Source organism: Mauremys reevesii, linkage group 9 (assembly GCF_016161935.1).
Source record: "Mauremys reevesii isolate NIE-2019 linkage group 9, ASM1616193v1, whole genome shotgun sequence".
Lineage (NCBI taxonomy): Eukaryota > Metazoa > Chordata > Testudines > Geoemydidae > Mauremys > Mauremys reevesii.
This window is the reverse complement of record NC_052631.1, coordinates 85,038,471-85,058,292: the sequence shown is the minus strand read 5'-3', so window position 1 is coordinate 85,058,292 and position 19,822 is coordinate 85,038,471. Positions and strand designations below refer to the sequence as shown.

Genomic DNA, 19,822 nt, shown 5'->3' with positions numbered 1-19,822 from the left:
AAAGGAAGCCAACTCTGAGATAGAAAGCATCAACAGTTTAAAAATATGCAGCAACCCTCCACAAGAGATTAGGACAGGAAATGAAGAATTTTGCCTAGAATACAATCTTCAAAGCGACTTTTGATAAGCAGAATATAGGAGGTTGTCAAACCTAATGCCTGCTTATTTCTACAGAAACCGCAGTAAAATGTTTGACATAAGTGGTCAAGTTTTATTTCTCGTCTGGAAATCAGTGTCTGCAGCAACCTGCTGTCCTCTAACACCATACTGGGGCATTGCTTCAGTACTGACTCAGCTGGAAGAGTGCCACCTACTACATCAACACTACCACTTGCTGTAGCAGCCTGGATTTTCCTTCACATGCCACAAAAAAATAAATACCAAATCGCCCACTACAAACAGTTCATTAGCAATCCACAGGTGAAACTTGTTTGAACAAATACTTCGGAATAAGGAAGACAGTTGTAGGAATCAGGTTAGTGTGCGAATGAATCACAAAGAGGGGAAAGGTATATTATTATTATTCAGCAAATAATGTATTTGCAGTGATTATTTTAACCCACTCTTTTCATGCCCATTGGCCAGTTGCTTGGATGTGACATGAGTTCGTGGTCTCTTTCTATTTCATACTGGACTGGTGTCCATAATACAAACACCAGCTGGCTTGTGCTGGGAGGCCAAGGACTGAATGTGGCATGGAGACTGAATTACCTTCCCAAGCCTATGGGTGGAGTCCTTCAGAGCTGAAGGACATTGGCACTGTGGAGGGAAAGGGAAATCTTGCCCTGGCTGTACCTATTCTATGGATAAATAGTGGAATTCAGTCTTGAGGGCTGCCAAACCAACACCTTTCCTCAGCACTAAAGGAAATAACCATTTAAAAAAGACTATAAAAGAGCATTGGCATGAAATGGTCTGTGCAGCAGGATTGCTGGACCTGCAGGTGCTGTGGGTCTGTGGAAGTGTCTGAACTGACTGCTTTATTCTTTTTCCCCTTGGTCAGCCAGGGTGCAAATCTACACACACAGCCTCCACTCACTTTCATCCGGCAGCCTATAAATATGCACTAACTGTGCTGAGGTGAACCTGAACACACTCTCAGGATGTCATCCTGGAAGAGAAAGAAGGCTGCTTACAGAGATGCTGTTGCTTACATATTATCTGCTCCTGCTCTGCACATGCACACACGGTTCTGGGGTCACTGAGAGATGCTTCTCGTCTGCTCTGAAGATAGAAAGACAGGAAAAAATACATTTCTGGCCCAGGGCCGCCCAGAGGGGAGGGCAAGAGGGGCAATTTGCCCCAGGCCCTGCAGGGGCCCCCACGAGAGTTTTTCGGGGGCCCTGGAGTGGGGTCCTTCACTCACTCCGGGGGCCCCGGAAAACTCTCACGGGGCCTGGGCCCCAGGAGCTTCTTTCGCTCTGGGTCGTCGTCGACAATTCGGTGGCGGGGGGTCCTTCCGCTCTGGGACCCGCCGCCGAAGTGCCCAGAAGACCTGCGGCGGGGGGTCCTTCCGGCACTTCGGTGGCGGTCCCCTGGGCGGGTCTTTGGTGGCAATTTGGCGGCGGGGGGTCCTTCCGCCCCGGGACCCGCCACCGAAGTGCCAGGTCTTCGGTGGCAGGGGCCCCCCGCCGACGAAGACCCCAGGCCCCCTGAATCCTCTGGGCGGCCCTATTCTGGCCACACAGCTGCTGGTGCAGAAAGTTTCCAAGCCCTGCCCTTCCCTGCATGGGTCTGTATCATGGTTGGAGATCCTGTTAGAAAAACATGGGGCTCGAAGATGATCTTTGTCTCCACCACTTCACTTGGCTACTGTAAGAGGGACAAAGATGAGTTCAAACTGGAGCTAGGGTGCTGAAATTGGAGCAATTACAGCAGCACTACCACACAAAGACACTCTGAATATTTGGCACCACTAGGTTTGTGGCACCGCTAGCTACTCAAGTCTTAAGAAAGTGAAAATGAGTCATTGAGACATTAGTAACAAGGACATTTAAGATGAGGGAATGCTCTATGCCTGGGGCCAGATCCTTACCCCTTGTTCGAGGCATGATTCAATACTCACTGAAATGAACGGGAGTTTTTCCATTGACTTCAATTGGCTTTGGACTGGGTCCAAGGTTCATTTGTGCCATCGGTACAATACAAAGGGATCTTAAATCTGCCTAAATGGCTGCTGAGGATTCCTTTGGCAGTCTGACCCTTTGCCAGATACAGGATCAACAGCAGAGGATAGAAAGCTTAGACCCACATTGCTTCCCGTTCCGCGCATCTGAGGATTGAGCCCCATATTTCTAGCTCTTTGATTTGAAGACACAGGGACCAAACAGGAGACAAAGCTCTAAGGAGTCTGACTCAGATGCAGGAAATACAGCTCTTTTGTCAAACAGATTTCAGTGTAAATCTGCATAGCTCCACTGGTGTAAATCTGCCTAGCTCTGTGTCATTTGTATGTAAATCAGTTTTCTAATGCTGTCTTTGAGAAAGAACAAGAAGATACAAATGACAACTAGAACGTCCCCATAACACCCATGCAGATGCTGTGACTCCCACAGAGCTGTCTTGCCATGAAAACTCAAAGAAATGGGTCATCCAGCTAGATGAGGACAAATGAGAGCAGGGGGATGGGGTGGGAGGTAGGAATCTTTGCTTCCAGTCCCACCTTCACATATAGCAAAGGGATATTTAACATCCGAAAAAGCACATTCATACCCAGCAAAGGCCATTGATTATTGTGGTGAATTATTTCTGCACATTTTGGAACAGGCCTGTCCATCTCTGGCTTTCTGCTGCCAGAGCACCTCTTCTCAGCCAGACAGCCGCAGACTCAGGAAAGACAGGTCCAATATCAAACAGTGGAAATCACGCTGTCCCGCCCAAAGTCACCATTAATTTGCCAGACAGACTAACTGAATTGTTGCTGATTTTTCAAAGCCATGAATAGACAATAAAATAATTTAAAGCAGATATTTCCAGTCTGATGCTATCATCCCTCCCTGCGGTGAAGAAGATCTGCTCAGCTCCTCTTCCCTCATCTGTCTGGAGGAGCTGCAGCAAGATAAGAAGCCATGATTCCCTCCTTATCCTTCCCCCCATTGGTTAGTGTCAACTTTTCCTCCTCTCTCCAGCTCATTTAGAGCTGAGCAAGGTGGCCCTATATCTTCCTGGTCCCTGATAACTGCTGCACTATATTCAGGAAGTTGACCTCATTGCAATTTGAGTGTGTAGATCCAAGAAGTGCTCAGGAAGTTTTGCAGGCCTGGAGTCTACCCTTCCAAACCTGGGACTGCTCATGTGACATTTTGTTCACTACGACTGTAGAAAATGGCTGGGTCCCAGTAGGTTAAGACTGTGAACATGTCCCTAGCAGGAATTTTAGCCCCACAGCTTAAGTCCAAGTCAGTTGACCTAGGCTCTGCGACTCACTGCTGCAGGTCTTTGGTTGCTGGGTGGACATACCCATAAGGGCTAAAGATTCAAAATAAGAATAATGGGATACTTTTTGCAAAGTACCTATGTGCATCCCAAGCCAATCAGATTGATGATTCCCATGTGCAAGCTAAAGACTTTTGCATCTTTCATTGCCACTGGTGCTTTGTACCACTAGCTGCACTCTTTTTCTACTCTTATTTGTGTTCACTGCAACTTTGTCAAGTTCCCATCAGCAGCTGAAAAAGCTAATGGCTTTCATTAATTATTGATTTGTTGTTTTATTTATTTCCTAAGACAAAAGTTTTGCCATATTGTTGCAACAAGGGTCTGCCTTGGCGGAACCATTATGTAGCTCTTTAATAAATGCCTATTGATATTGCTGAAAGGTCATGCTAATTGCTGCTGTCTTGCGTTGTGTTGGCTTAGCATTACACATCATGTTTGAACTCTCCAGATCAAAGTTCCAGGACATCTTTTTCAGCGACATGATAAAATGTAATTTTTTGCTGCTGTATCACTGAATCTCTCACTGTTGAGGACCACAGGGTCCCAGATGTAGCGTGAGGGGAAAACAGGGTGCTGCCTGATCCATCACCGTTGACATCAATGTAGTTGCCTGTGTGAAAGTCAAACCCTGTAGTTGGTCCAGAATGCACAGAATTTGGCCCACGCTATGAACAACTCTATAAAAATAATAACACTTATTTAGACATTTGAAGATTTCAAAGCATTTTATAAACCTGAGTGAATTCAGACTCTCAGCCTCAGTGCGTGGCTGTTGGGCAACTAGCATAAAATAAGTGGGTGGTCTCAGTGGACAAGGGTCCACAGCACAAAAAGGATTAACTGGCAAGAATTAACACTTCTTTATAGCCTATGTGCAACGTGCCTCAGGTGTGTTGTGACCAGGATTCATCACCGAATTTGGTCCACTGGTCGAATCATTAACTTCCTCGGGTACTGACGGGGAGTGTGATGTGAACACTAACTGGCTATGATAAACAGCTAACATCTCAACTGTAGAAGGGATCCTTCCAGCACAGGTGCATTGATGAAGCCGTATATAAAATCAGGAATATTCTACCTGCAATACACTAGCTCTTTGGATACGTACAATACTTCAGTCTCCGGAGTTCTCAGTCTGGCACTTTCATGAGTATTAAATTCCCTTGCAAAACAACCAAAATAATCTCCCAGAATGTGGTGTTAATACTCTACAGCGCTATTCAGCAGAGAAATTACTTGACTCCTGCATAAGGACAGGCCTATGAAAGGACACAAATGGCCTCCAAATATTTTTTTTCATGTCCTACTGACCTATACAGCCGACATACGGCCACCGCAGGGAAACTATTTTTGCCTGGCAGTTTGACAGGGGGCCTTGCATAGAGAGCCAAAAGACCTGTAAATAATGCCTCCCCTTCTCTCATCTCAGCTAAATTACTCACAGCCAAATCACTCTTGCGTGGCAGCATGGAGGCTATTTTCCAAAATCATTTCAGTCAGCCATGGGTTCATAGTGATTTCATAGATGGTGATTTGTTTATTTCTGCCAGGGGGTGCCTTCGCTAATCAGACTTTGTGCGTATAGATAATGTGGTGGCTTGTCTACTGCCTATATTTATACCGATGTCTTTGACAGGAGGTGCACCTACTCACCAGCTAATCAGACTATTTGATTAGGTTACAAAGAGAGCCACTAGAAAACTACAGGAGATAAATGTGAAAGTGAAGCTTTTGAAAGTTGTAACATACCGGACCTCCCATTCCTTGTCATAGATTCTGAATCAAACCATCACACTGTGTATGTCTATACACAAACACATGCAGATCACATTATTCATACAGATAAGAACAAATATAGCTACAGAGATATTGTTTGTAACTTAGTGTGACCATTAAGAACACGCGCCCTACCAATCTGCAAAATACAGATTTCAACAGATTTTAAAATATCCTTTAAAGCTTTTAAACAATGGTTTCACACTGGATTATGTAGTTATTTTAGACCCCAACTTTGAGCAACCTTAAATCCTTTCTAATCTAAGGAACAGCCTGCTGACAATGGCTCAGATTGCTCCCCATACATCCACACACAGAGGGGAGTCCCTGGGTGCCGATCTTCCCATGCATAGCACAAATGTGGGATCCAAGGTTGATGCAGGGTGAGGAGTGGATACTAGGTGGACCAGGAGAAGGTGTGAGTGGACCATATTGGTGTTGGGGGAATGTACATCATTTCCCTCCCTCCTCCAACCACACAGAGATTCCCCAGAAAAGACAATAAAGTCTGGGGTTGGACTATGTTTTCCTGGGATCCTGAAGCCAGGGGTGTCCCTGACTGTGACCTCCAATGTAGCACTGTCAGGAATCAGGATTCTTGGAGCCAGAGCAGATGTGGAAACACATAACCTCTAGATGGATGGCCCTGGCCTCCCACAGATACCCTTGGATCTGCCTGGATCCACAAGGTTTGAGTATGGACCCTGCGGTTTTTTCCTCTAGGGAGGGCAAGCCTTGTGTTCCCAGAGGGCAAGTGACAGTTGGGAGGAGGGATAGCTCAGTGGTTTGAGCATTGGCCTGCTAAACCCAGGGTTATGAGCTCAATCCTTGAGCAGGCCATTGAGGGATCTGGGGCAAAATAATCTGTGAGGGATGGCACGTGGTCCTGCTGTGAAGGAAGGAGACTGGACTCAATGACCTTTCAAGGTCCCTTCCATTTCTACGATAGTTCTCACTGAGAAGATTTTCATGAAAACTTAGCCTGCTCTTTCCAACCCACACTCCACCAACCTTTGCCTGCAGGTTTTACATGGAAGGACCTGATCTGAGCCTAGAATTGCATCCTTGGCTTTAAAACATTTCAAACCCATGTATCTTTTCCCTCTCTGCTACCCTAGCACAGTCCTCTTTTTTCCCCCTCAATGTAATCTCTCCTCTTCCTGGGGTGATATACTTCTCCTCAGCTGCTCCTCCTGTTCAAAGTAGCCTTCCTGTCTCTAGCTACATATATTTTCAAATCTCATCTTCTGCCAGGGCCTGATGCTGCAACTCCTTATTCATGTGAACAATCCTTACGGGGAAAGTCCCACAGGGGCTGCTCTGCTGAGTAAAGATTAGTCATGTGAATAAGGTTTGCAGGATTGGGCCCACAGTAGATGAATTGAGCACCTACATGGTACTCGTTACCAAATGGAGCAAAGAATTCTTGTTGCAGATAGGACAGTTTCATTAAAGTGACAGTTTCCTTGCACCTACCTTGATCTTTCAAGGCAATGAGCTGGCTGAAGACAGCATGAGGAGGAACTGTCATCCTAACAATCCATCTATCTAAGGCACCTGTCACTGTGATATTCTATGATTAAGCACTATTCTCTTGTTTCCATCAGGAAATGTGTGGCATTGCTGAGAATTTCATTGACTGAAAACTTTCTAATATTCCATCATCCATTCTAATCACCAGAATTAATTGCAGCTAGAGGCCAAGTGAGAGAATGGCACCTCCCCTTCATAATGCAGATCAAAGACAAATTGGAAAGCTCAGAACAACTGAAAGAGGAATTAGAATTATTTCACCCACTGCACCAAAAAGTACAACCACCACACCTTAGCATGGTAGGGATTGCTCCCTAATTGGGGCCTCCACCACTACTGCAATAGAAATTCTTATTAATAGAACTTTGCAGAAGATAAATGTGGACACAGGAAATTAATAACAAGATGACTAACCCATCCACGAAATGCAGCCATGTTCATAATTCTACCTCAGTTTTCTAGTGACATCACAAATCATTCCATATTTAATGTTTACGGAGTTTTACTAGGAAGACTTAATGGAATTACCTTGTTGCATCTTCCATGGTTAACCCATGATTTACTATTGCAGCTGGTTAAATACTCCCCTTATTTAATAAATAATTCAACAAATAAAGTATTCAACAAATATTATTTCACTAGTGCTGGATTCTTTCCTTTATTTTACTGCAGCAAAAGATAATTGTTTTGTGCTGGCAAATGTGTGTGTGTGTGAGAGAGAGAGAGAGATGGGAGTCACAGTGACAATCGTATCTGACTGTTTGGGGAACTGTTTTCAAACACTGAGGCCAAAAGATTGCATGGAAAACAAATAATACTAAATCTCTAACAGCCTTACTGTCCTAGTGACACCTACAGCTACAGCAACACCCATAATTGTTAGTAGTGAAGATTTGCTGTTAGAATCTTTTCTGTCCAAACTTATTGCGTGAGTGAGACTCTCTCTCCAGGCATGATATTGTCAATACAAAGCAAAAGTTGATTTGCACTGAGGAAAGGCATACAAGGAAAAACATGGGTTGAGGCCTATACATTACTAGAACACATACAGAACTACTCTGGTGTCTCCCAACTCCAGCTCATTTCATTCTCACACAACCTCTCATCCTGTCATACAAAATGTCAACAGAAACACTATACCTATCGCTAGTAACAGCCTCTGTCTAAAGACTCTTCATTACTTTCCCTGCAACATTCTGCATCCCTAAATCACTACATTTTAATAAGGAACAACACTACAACACCTCCCAACACCATTTCTTCAACACATTGGCACTAGTGTTCTAAGCAGATTGAAACAGGAGCAGGAGCTCTCAATGCACCAAGCAGGGAAGCTCATGCAAGCCAAAGGAGGGTCCTGTGCACTCCCCACGCTTACAATTTAATCCCCGATTGCCACTACATTATTCCCTTAACCAAGCATGAGACTGAAGGCTCAGAGAGCTGACCTTATCATTGCTGAAAAGGGATAATGCTTCTCCCATAGCCTTACAATTAACTGTTAGACACAGGGAGCTTGATTGTCCCATATCTTAAACCCTGACCCTACATCAGTCAAGTGCATTCGGGTGTGTCCACTTGAAAGGGGATATGGTCAGGGTGCCCCTATATCACAGTGGCTGCTGGAAGACCCCATGAGAACCCTTGGTAGCCAGCACTAATAAAAATAGCCTACAGGTAGCTCTAATTTGTGCCAGGGACCAACTTAGCATCACGTTAAGGAAGCATACAGGTGGCTGAAAGTCACCTTCTTGTCTCCTTATCCCCCAGACTATGATGGTAGAAGGGGTCTGGGTCCTTATGAACTTATCTACACCCAGGCAATATGAGAGTATTTGCCCACCAGCATAAATGAGTGGACAATTCTGATTTAGTAGCATTTTACCTTTATTTAGCAGTCACTTTGCACAGCTGCTCATCACTAAAGAAGGCGAAAGGTAATGAGAAATCTGACCCTGCATCTTTGGATGGCTTGATTCTGCTAAATTTGATGAGACTTGCTGACAAATGTCTTGTCCTTGAACATAGCTTTGTCTGCTCTTACGTGGTCTTCCTTTCTCTCTCTAGCCAGAAATGCTTTGCATGTTTGTTTACTCTGAGCTACATTCATCTGAGTCATTCAACAGCCTTTCCCCACTAGCACATTACAGTGAATTCTGAAGCGAGGCATCTGTAAGAGAGTATTATGTTGCTGTGAATATGCCAACAATGGGCTAAATTCTGGCCCATATCTTGCCATCAGAATGCCTGACTGACATTAATGGGGAGTGTTATTTAAAGATCAGCAGCATAATATGGCCCTTTGTTTCAGCTACCCTGGTTTTCATCTGGAGTAACCCTATAAATCAAAGGAGTCCCTCCAGTTTTACACCAGTATAACTGTGAGCAGAGTTTGGCTCACATTGTGCAAATGATGCAACTGTACTTAAAAGAATAATCCCAACAGTATCAGCCTCGTTTTAGCTACACTTGAGTGGTGGTGATCAAACTATCCAGTCTATTGTGAGGAATAATTATTCGCACATGGTTTATAGTAAACTTCTCTTCCGAGATAAGTTATTCAGACTTGTAACCTTGAGAATCCAGGGCAACCATATTATGGATGAGACCCATAATTCTGTGAGATGACAATACCATAATTTTGCCTACTTGAAAAAAATCCACATAATCAGGAGACCTCGGTATTGATCATCTGAGGATTTTTTTTTATGATTGCCTGAAAAATAAATCTTTGCAAGAAATGAAATAATCAAAGAGTTTTGCATTATCCATTATCTCTGAGATGCAATCCTGAGCAGAAACTAGTTTGAACATCTAATTTAAAACAGGAGAAGAAGGTTAAGAAACTGATACATTTTAAATACCCAATAAATAATCCAACAGATGAATAGTTTTAGATTGTAAATGAAATATACTAAAGAGAAAGGGAGATAAGAGAGAGACGATAAAAAAAAAACATTCTCCTGAGAAAGTAACAACATTTTATAAATGTTCTGTGTGTTTACAAGTCAAATCAAAGTCAATTGTAGGGTACTTCACATTCAAGCCATTTCCCAGCTAGTTCCTTTTCACAGTTGGAAGAAAGCGAACACCTGGGCTCTTTTTAGTTTTTTTCGCTAAAAATGTGCCTGGCAACAATATCTCAAATTACACAGTTATTGTCTATCAAGGCTTACATTTAGCTGACAGCTTATTGATCTCTGCTAGCTACATTTCAACATTAAAAAAAATCAAATGAAATGACAAACCATAGCATGGTAGAGAGGGGAGTCTAGGAGGCTCACAAGGAGCCTAGTTAATGCCAAGAGACTTTGCATGCTCCTGTATATAGAGACATTCAAAAACATTTATTAGCTAGATGGTCTGAAATGGAAATGAACTGAACTTGCTTCAGCTGATATTTATCCAGCAGTTCTACTTAGGGAAGATGGACGTAAATATTCACAAAGTGAACAAACTACATGTATCTTGGTCCCTGGTTGTGTCGTTTTCGTCTTCAGAAATTATACTCAACAGTTCCTACTAGGGTTTAATATTCAGGAAAGTAGGCCGTTCTGACTATTTGTCAACGGTATTAAAAGACATTTGGCTACACATTCCTAATAAGCTAACAATCTGAGTTCCCCTTTCGCTCCTAAAAAGCATTTTTGGACTCATAATCATTTGCCCTGATATAGCATCTTCCTTCCCAGGACTGAAAAGTGTTTCGCAGCATAAATGTAGCTTCACAACAGTCCTGTGAAGTAGCTAAGCATGATTATCCCTATTTTACAGAGATTGAAAGCAAGGCACAGAGAGGCTGAATGACAAGGTCATGCGGGAAGTCTGTGGCACATCTGGAAATAGAAACTCCTGACTCCTTCTCCTCTCTTCCCCTACCTTAGCCAAGTGACCAACCCTTCTTCCAAAAATCTTCCACTCCCATTTCACACACTGTACAGGACCTTGCATTACGTAAGGGCATTTGTTACACAGTGTTCCACCTAATGCAAAACCTGTTTCTTTTTCTGATTTGTCCAACAGGGAGATTCTCAGACAAAATATCTGAAGAACACAATGGAAAAGTTGAGAGAAGGTGATCAAGTGGATTAAAAGTCCAAACACCCTTTGAGACAGCTGTGAAAATGTAGGACTTCATATAAAATCATTGGAATGGATAACTCAGAAGTGTGTGGAAATGTAAGGAATAATTATACCATATCCTATGCATAGTCATGAGCTAAAATGATATTATCAACATCACTAATAATAACAAATAGTCACAATTTCCATACACAAAAGTCACAGCTAAATAGCAAATAGAATGAAATCAAACAAATCAACTCCTGTGAGTTCTTGAGAGACAGAGATTGGAGGCGCTGTTTTTTGTTTTTGTTGTGCTGGGAATCTAATAGATTGTGAGGCATTTGACAGTTTGTAATTTATATAGTTTGGGGTTCATAGTGGAATTTTATTTTTGAAGCTATGGCAGAGAACATCCTCCTATGACATCACTATTAGTGGTTCTGGTTTCAAAAGCTGTGGATCAGTGATATGACTCACAAATGTGTCACAGAAATGGCCCATCTAATAAGGTAAAATAAATTTATACGTGTACATAATATCTAAAGTAAAATCACATGAACACACAGGTGGCTGTTACAAAATTCACAATATATATATTATAATTTAGCAGATGGACATATATATGTAATAATCTACTGCATGGACAGCTAAAATTAAACGGGGTCCATCAGATTTAGAGTCTCTGCATCACCATAAACTCTTGCAATGAAGCCAGCTAGTCTGGACTTTATTATAAGTTTTGATGTCCTCCTGATTTGTACTGTAATCCGACCAGCTGGCAACTTGGCCACTTCTGCAGTAATGAACTTCCCTGAGCAAAAAATAAATAAATAACCAACCAAATAAATAAATGCCGCCCATTGTAACCGTGATTCATTGTATTTTCTATCTGCATGGAGGGAGGGGGAGAAATCCCTGAAGCAACTAGCGGACTCCTTTCGGCTTCCTTCTAACGTGACACGTGCTTAATTTACAGTCTCCTAGGAACTATGAAGAGGAGATGCTATAAACATGTGAAACCCGGGGGTATAATTTCAGGGAATGAAACAAGGCGATCAAACGGGTCGTAAAATCTGGATTTGAGCCGCCCAGCTCTAGGCGTATAAAGCAGGGGACCCAGCCCGGCCATTCGACCCGAAAAGGCTTTCGCCAGACTATCCCGGGCAAGCGGAGGTGCTAGAGATCCGTTCTCTTTTCCCCGCTCCCCTCCTGGAGTTGAGGCCAAACAGCTCCTGGAGGGAATCCGGCGCGGGCTGAGCCGGGTTTGAGCAGAGCGCTAGCGCCTGATGGAGCCTGCTGTCAGCCGCTGTGTGGGGCTGGAGCTGGCAAAGCAGCCTGGGGCTCTCCTGCCAGGCGCCCAAATCCAGCCCGTCCTGCCCACCCAGCGGGCCGGTCCCCACACTCTGCTGCTCCGCGTCCGGCTGCCGTTTTCATAAAGCGTCCCGCCCCCGGCCCCGCCGCACCGCGGGAGACTCACTCACCTACGAGACGCCGCTTCCAGCTCTACCTGCTCAGCTCCCCGCGCTCCGCGGCGTGCGCTCCGTGCCGCTCATTTGTAATCCGCTCCGGGACCGGCCGCGCCAGGGCCGGGGCCACCCATGGCCCCCTGCTTCTTCCCAAACTTCCCCCGCCTCGCTCGCCGCGGCTCTCCCCACCTCGCGGGCGGGGGTCAAGCCCAGTCAGGGCGCCGGTGCCCCAGCATGGTCTGGCGGCTCGTCTCTCCCCGCGGCTCCCCGCGCCTCTCCCCGCGGCTTCCCCCGAATTCAGCGGCGGGCGGGTAGGGCTGCGACCCCCCCCCACCCCAGTCCTCCTGCTGCTGCTGCTCCAAAAATAAATAAATCTACGCACAGATGCACTCCGGAGCCAGAGCGGGAGGGAGGGAAACTGACACACGCTGCACGCGCCCCATCACACACACTCACACACCCAGGCAGGGTGCAGCGACTGATTATCTCAGCCACCACCACCCCCCAGGCCCCTCGCCGGCTGGCCTGGGCTGCAGCCCCCTGCTTCTGCCGTTTCTGGAAAATGCCATCGGCAGGGAAAAGCAGGAATGGCTTTAAAAAAAAATACACACACGCAAATCCGCTCCTTCCTTCTCGCTCTGCCTGGCCCTCCTGGTGCTCGGAGGTTGGATCGCCCCTCTGGGGGGGCTGTGAGCCGCAGGAAGCGCTCCCCTGGGGGCGAGTAAAGAGAGATGGAGAGGCAGCGGCCGGTGCCTAGTCAGTCAGCGAGGAAGCCAAGTTCTCCCTGGGCTCCTCCAGCAGCTGGAGCTGCCTCTTGTCTCACACCTTGGAGACGACAAGAAGGGGAAAAGGTAAACGCTGGATCGCACTGGCTCTTACCGATGTGTGTGGCCCCTCGGCCCCCGGCACTGTGCCATCAAACAAACCGGAAAACGAGTCTAGCTGAGGTTATTGCACCAAAGGAAAAAAAATCCACCCCTCCGTGGAACCCGGAGCACGAGCTCTGCGAAAACCTGGATCTGGCACCTGCTGGAGCCACTCACATTCTGACCCCGAGGCCACCAATTCTAATGCCTGAATAAACAGTAACTGCTCCTACCGCGCCAAAAAATGTCTGGACCCCGGGGGGCATTAGAACAAGACGAGCGCCACCAAAACACAGATCTGGCGCTTGGATTGTTACTGGATCCGTTCAATGTGTAGCCCTCATCCCTCAGATTTCATGGCAGGATCAGCGAGCCACGCGGAGCTGCTCCTCCTGCATCAGAATGTTCTGCACCCTGGTACATCCTGGCACGCGAGTTCCACAAAAAACACAGACCCGGTACCTGGGTCCACCTGGATCTTCGCAGTTTCTGACTCCGAATCATAAATCTATCCTTCCCTGGAAACACCTGGACTCTGGAGTACTCGTGCCCAATAGCAGTAGAAAAAACATGTGTTCGGTACCTGGATGTTTCCAAATTTTAACCCCAACCTCAAATTGTAATAGGTAAATAGAGGGGAAAATATGGCAGCTCCTAGTAGACCAAAATCTCTAGACCCTGCAGGAGCAGCACAAAAATACATACCTGACACTTGACTGCATCCAATTAGGTTATTTTTCAATCCCCTCCTTTCCCCCACTCCTACCAACAAAACAGAGAAGCGCAGCTGCTCCATCTCACGGTGGTAGCACAACAAAGAAACCTGGAGCCAGTTGGTTCCATTGCTCCCAACCCACCAAACTGCACAGACAAAATAGTTAGCACGGGCTGTTGCTGCTCCTATGTGACCAGAAAAATCCAGGCTCGTACACATCTCAGTGCAAACGCAATACAACAACAAAAACCATAACCAGCAACTGGTCAGTTTTGGACATAAACATGTGAATTTTGCTGCAGAAACAGACATCAAATGTAGCTGCTCCTTGTCCACTACGAAAATCTGTCTCCTGGTGCATCCTGACACAGGAGCACTTGAAAACTCCAGATATGAATCTACATCTTTCAGGGTCTTGCCTATTTTTTTCCAGCTAGATTCCCAAATGTTTACTGTCTAGGACAGGAAGCACTTGTAACCATTCTTTGACATCAGACTGACCTGCTTCTAATACATTATGTTTCGGGGAATCCACAACAAGCCATATCTGATATCTTGATCTTTCTAGATCCAGCCAAATTTCATGCCAGAACATTGACATTTGGCAGTGGGACTGCGCCGGTGCATGATCCCATTGTACGTGGTTTTAGCTGATCAACTCTTGGTTGAGATTTTCCAGGCAATCTAAGGAATGGGGAGACATATTCTCCATTACCTTTACACACCTTTTGACGGATCAGTGTCTAACGCCCCCTAGGCTGCTTGCAAGATTCTCATTACACTGGATACAGACTGAAGCCAGCGAGATCCAGCTTTTACCGCTCTCCTGGCCAAGAAAGCTTCCCTCTTCACCTGCTGCAGAAGAGAACTCAGAGAGGCAGCGCTTCCCTTCCGTTCCCTTGCGCCTATCCCCATTTCTTTCCCTTCTTCCCCTTTTCCACTGATTTTCTCCCCGCCACCTACTAGTTCATTTTCCCTCCATTTTCTTTTTAAATTCAGAAGTGCATTTTATTTCCCCCCCCCCCAACTGGTGGGCTCCCCTCTCCCTTGGAAAATGCTACGATCTCTTTGTGGTTTGCTAGTGAGCAAAAAGGTGGATGCCTCCAGGAGCAGATCAGCTGGTGGCATAAGGTATGTCCGGGGAGGGGAGGGGGGAGCCCGTGACGGAAGAGCAGCGTCACAGCAAGAGGAGCTCGTGGCAAATTTACCCATGGCACTGGAAGGTCACCCAAAATCAAACCTGTGTGAGGATGTGGAGGGGGACTCAGCTTGTGCTGTTGCTGTGGGTGTTTGTTGATTGGGCAAGGGGCCAGAGGGGGGAATATTTAGCCCTAAAAAAGGAGTGGGAGGGGAGGGAGGTGGTTATACAGCCAATAGTCACATTAGTAAATTGCATCTCTGGTCTTGCCCCACAAGAATCAATTGTATGTCCTGCCTTTGACCCCAGTGTAATTGACATTATAGAGATTGTCTCAGCTCTTAAAAGCCTCAAGCCACTTTTGAAGGAAACAGTAGATAGATAGGTAGAACCCCTGGAAGGATCCACATTTTGAGTCCCATCCTATGTTCCCCCAGACTGATTCTCCTGCAGTTCTGAGCTGGACACAGAACCAGACCTGTTATAACTGTATCTAAAGCATTAACAGGTGTCTCTACTGAAGGTACCATCATCTTTATAGATAGAGATATACCAATCTCCTAGAACTGGAAGGGACCTTGAAAGGTCATCAAGTCCAGTCCCCTGCCTTCACTAGCAGGACCAATTTTTTGCCCTGATCCCTAAGTGGCCCCCTCAAGGATTGAACTCACAACCCTGGGTTTAGCAGATCAGAGTGTTTTTTGCCTGTTTGTGCTTGGGATCAAAACTTGGTTTTTTAAGAGGTGTTTGTAATTGGCCTTATAAACATGTCAAAATGTGTCCTGTCATATTTAGTTATTGTTACCATGTTACTCCAAATATTATTGAAACGTGTATTAAAAGATGAATAATAGATGTGAGTACTTTGCATTTATATAGCACTTTTCATAGGAAAGCACTTTACCAACAAACTCACTTACAAACCGTGCACAGGCACCACTTTATCCATCACTGGAATGCATCCACCTATGAGATGAATTGTGACAGATGCTTTAATAGTGTGCAACAACATTGCACAGTTTTAGGGCAGAGAGTGATGAGCTCCTTATCCAACTGAAACTGCATAGATCTGTAGCTAGACATACTACAGCTACTCACGTTAGAATATAACCAGGCCACTAGGAGTAACAAATACTTCTCTTCTTGCAAATAATAATAATAATAATAATAATAATAATCAATTCAATCTTTCATTACTAGTGGTTAGGAGCCTGTCCTGCTGTACAGGGGCATTGGCTAATGCTCACTAGAGCTAAGTGAATCATTAATAGCAAATAATTTATTGAGAGTTTTTACCCTCTCTTTCTGCACATAAAATGTCCAGAGGCAGATCATGATTTCCTTGAATTTACTTATTACTCAAATTTAATCAACCAATTTTTGAGGTTTATTTTTTAATGCTGTGGATTAATTGTAACCTGTTTGCTGCACATATTGGATACTCCATATTTGAGGTTTGAGCTGTGTTGGTTAGTTGCAACTGGCCACACAAATGACATGATATTGTCCCTGTTCCCTGTTAAGATTAACGTAATTTATAATTAGGGGAATGGCTTGTAGAAGCCAACAGGATACTTGTAGAGAACCCCTCTGTACATATGATTAGGCTGATACGGTAGGCAGAGGCAGATGGCTTTAACTTGGGAGAGAAAAAAAAGTACCTTTTTACCATTCTGCTGAAAATATTTTACTATCCTATCTTAGGGTCACTCTAGTGATGCTTTCAGGTATATTTGTTTAGGTGACTTTGTTTTGTAGTGCTTGTCTTATGGTTTTTCTCTCTATTTCTCACCTGCTTCCAATAAAATATCTTTGCATTTAACACCACCTGGCTGGGGTCTCAGAACTGTTAGTGGAATAGTTACTGATGGGTGCGTTGGAGAAAGAAACCAAACTATGACCTTGTGGAGAGAAGGGTAGAGATAATAGTTTGGGTACAAGGTCTTGTGAGTTTAGGAGGCTGTGATCTCCATCCCAAAAGATGCCAGAGATAGGCTGATGAGGGTCGTTGTGGGCAAAGAGAGAAGTGAATAACCAAAACGGGTGCTATGTGTTATTACACAGGTGTTCCCTTATGTGGGTAGCTTTTGGTTAATCCAGTCTATATGTTCTGCTGTGTGAAGATATAGAGAACATCACCCAAGGAACCCAAACTTCAATGGTAGTGGAAAAAACAAACAAAAATTCTAATACGCTCATATCTTCATTTTTTATTTACTTTCAGTGCTCTTTTTTCTTACCTTACAGGTGACAGGCTGATCTACTCATCTGCATTTTGATGGTTAAATCTCAGTCTAAACATCTTTGGGTGATTAAAAAAAAATCAGTTTAGGAAGAGCAATTTTAAACCAAATTCCTGATCAAAATAACATATTCCGTTTGTGAACGTTCCCCCATAACAATAGGCCTGATCTAAATTGAGACATAAAGGATAAGATTTACAGCACTCTGGCAGACTGTGTAAACAACATGCTTGCATAAATGAGAATCAGGCCCCAAACTCTTTTTTTACATGCGTGTTTCTGTTTCACAAAAGCTGTACAGCACCTGTAATTCCAGGAATGCCAGAGGCGTATAAAATGGTCTGGATTTTTCTTTTTCCTTCTGTAGCTTTAACATACAGTAAAATAGGACAGTTTTCAAGCCGTAAAAACAGAGGGGAAAGTAATTACGCCTATAAATAATAAAGGTTTTAGACAATGTCTTTTATCTCACTGAAAAAAATGCATATTCCTTTATTGTGCAGAAGGGGAGATTTTGCATATTTTAATTAAATCAGTTGAATGGTTGGAGGGGAAATATCTGCTTAGCTATCAAGCTCTTTATTGAAGAAAAGTTCTCAAAGTTCAGGAACCTGGAGAGAGCTTTAAATCTCAAAGGCTAAAAATAATTCACCACCTAGGAAAATGCCATCGCATTTTTTACCACTGCTTTAGATTACTTCAGATAAAATCAGAATATGGAAATTAAATTAGGAAATTAGAAATCAGGATTTTTAAAAAATCCTTAAAATTTATTTTGCTATTAATTGGGCACTGCATAATCCTTTGAGACTGCCATGTTAATGATAATTTCAGCAGGGAATGATGCAATCTGATGAACTGTATCTTGATAGGAAGATGAGGGCAGCAGCAGGTGATTCAGAGAACAGCAGGAGAATTTGACACCTTTTTTTAGGTAGTTTCTATATTATTTTATCTGGACTTTTTAAATTATTGGTTCCTTGTCTTTAGCTTCAGTGTAAATATCCCAAGCAAAAATTCTGGCCCCGGTCATCAGCTGGTGTAAATTGCTGCACCTCTGTTGAAGTCAATGTTTGCAATGGAGCCACACTGATTTACAGCAGCTGAAGACCTGTCCCACCATATTGACCTTAAAATGGGTGTGCGAATCATCTGTTGTTCCCTCTAGGCCAAATTCAGAGGTTTGAAGTTAAGGGTAGTTGGTGTACCGTACCGCTCCTCCGCCCCACAATGTGTACATTACACTAGTTAGACTCCTGCTTGGTTCCCTTTCTTTGCTTAGGCTACATCCACACTTAAAATGCTCCAGCAGCACAGCTGCAGCACTGCAGTTGCACCACTCCAGTGCTTCAGTGTAGACCCTCCCAACAGCAATGGGAGGCGTTCTCCCATCTGCGTAGTTAATCCACCTCCCCGAGAAGAGATAGCTAGGTTGGCAGAAGAATTCTTCCATCAACCTAGTGCTGCCTATGCCAGGGATTATGTCAGTTTAATTATGTCTCTCAAGGGTGTGAATTTTTCACACCCCTGAGAGACATGGTGGGTCAACCTAACTATTCAGTGTAGACCAGCAGGGCCGCCCAGAGGATTCAGGGGGCCTGGGGCAAAGCAATTTTGGGGGGCCCTTCCATAAAAAAAAGTTGCAATACTATAGAATACTATATTCTCATGGGAGCCCCTGCAGGGCCCAGGGCCTGGGGCAAATTGCCCCACTTGCCCCCCCTTTTGGGCGACCCTGTAGACCAGCCCCCAGACTCACCTAGGTTCACATCCTCTTACCAGCATGTAACTTATACCCCTTTCTTCCCACTCATACACAAACATACACAATATCTCCGTGTTTGAACACTAAGCTGGTATAACTCACATGCCAAGGGGACCAGTGCAGAGGTGTGGAGAAGAGGCTATAAGAATGTGCTATTTAAAGTAGTCCACCCCCAACTTTAGTTGACTCCTTCATACGCATTCCTCCTGCTCCTCAGGGGGAAAGCTACACCAGCACAGACTCCTTTACAAAAACATATGGGTGCAAGTAGGTGTAACAGAGTCTAATTGAGTATAAGAGACACTGCAAAGCCCCCGGTGAAGTCAGTGGGGCCCTATGCAGCCCATGAACTATCATTTGCAGGAGCCTAAGTGAGTATAAAGGCGCCTAACTTATACCATCCCACAAATCATGTTTGAATTTAGGCCAGCGTCTCAGGGTGAAGATCCCTGACTCACTGGTTGTAGCTCTTCTCTTCTTGTCTAGGTACATGGCATCAAGCTAACACCATGACTGCTTCCTTTCTCATTGCGTCAGGCTTGATTGTTTTAAAGACAGCATGTAAACTAAATAATCATTCTTGAGCCAGTCCCGGTTTGCGTCTGATTAAGTAATTGAAACTATTTTAAATCCCATCACAATCTCCCTTTAATTTTTTTACTTTCTGTCCTCGGCTGACAATCTTCCTTTCTTCCATTCACCTCAAGTGACTTTGCACTTCAAGAAAATCACTGGATCTCTAGCTAGATATAGAGAATTATTGGCAGCTTCATTAGCTTTTCATCCCAAGCCAGATGGGCAAAAGATAATGCTGTCA

At 44.5% G+C, this 19,822-nt stretch overlaps 1 protein-coding gene across 1 annotated transcript in view; it reads right to left on the bottom strand.

Annotated features, from left to right (window-relative positions):
• The window catches only part of TRPC5 (transient receptor potential cation channel subfamily C member 5), a 141,128-nt gene extending 128,794 nt beyond the window's left edge, over positions 1-12,334 (bottom strand). The window contains exon 1 of the mRNA XM_039486939.1: positions 12,294-12,334. The gene's annotated coding sequence lies outside the window, so the exon portion shown is untranslated. The remainder of the gene's footprint in view (positions 1-12,293) is intronic.
• Between the last annotated feature and the right edge of the window lie 7,488 nt (positions 12,335-19,822).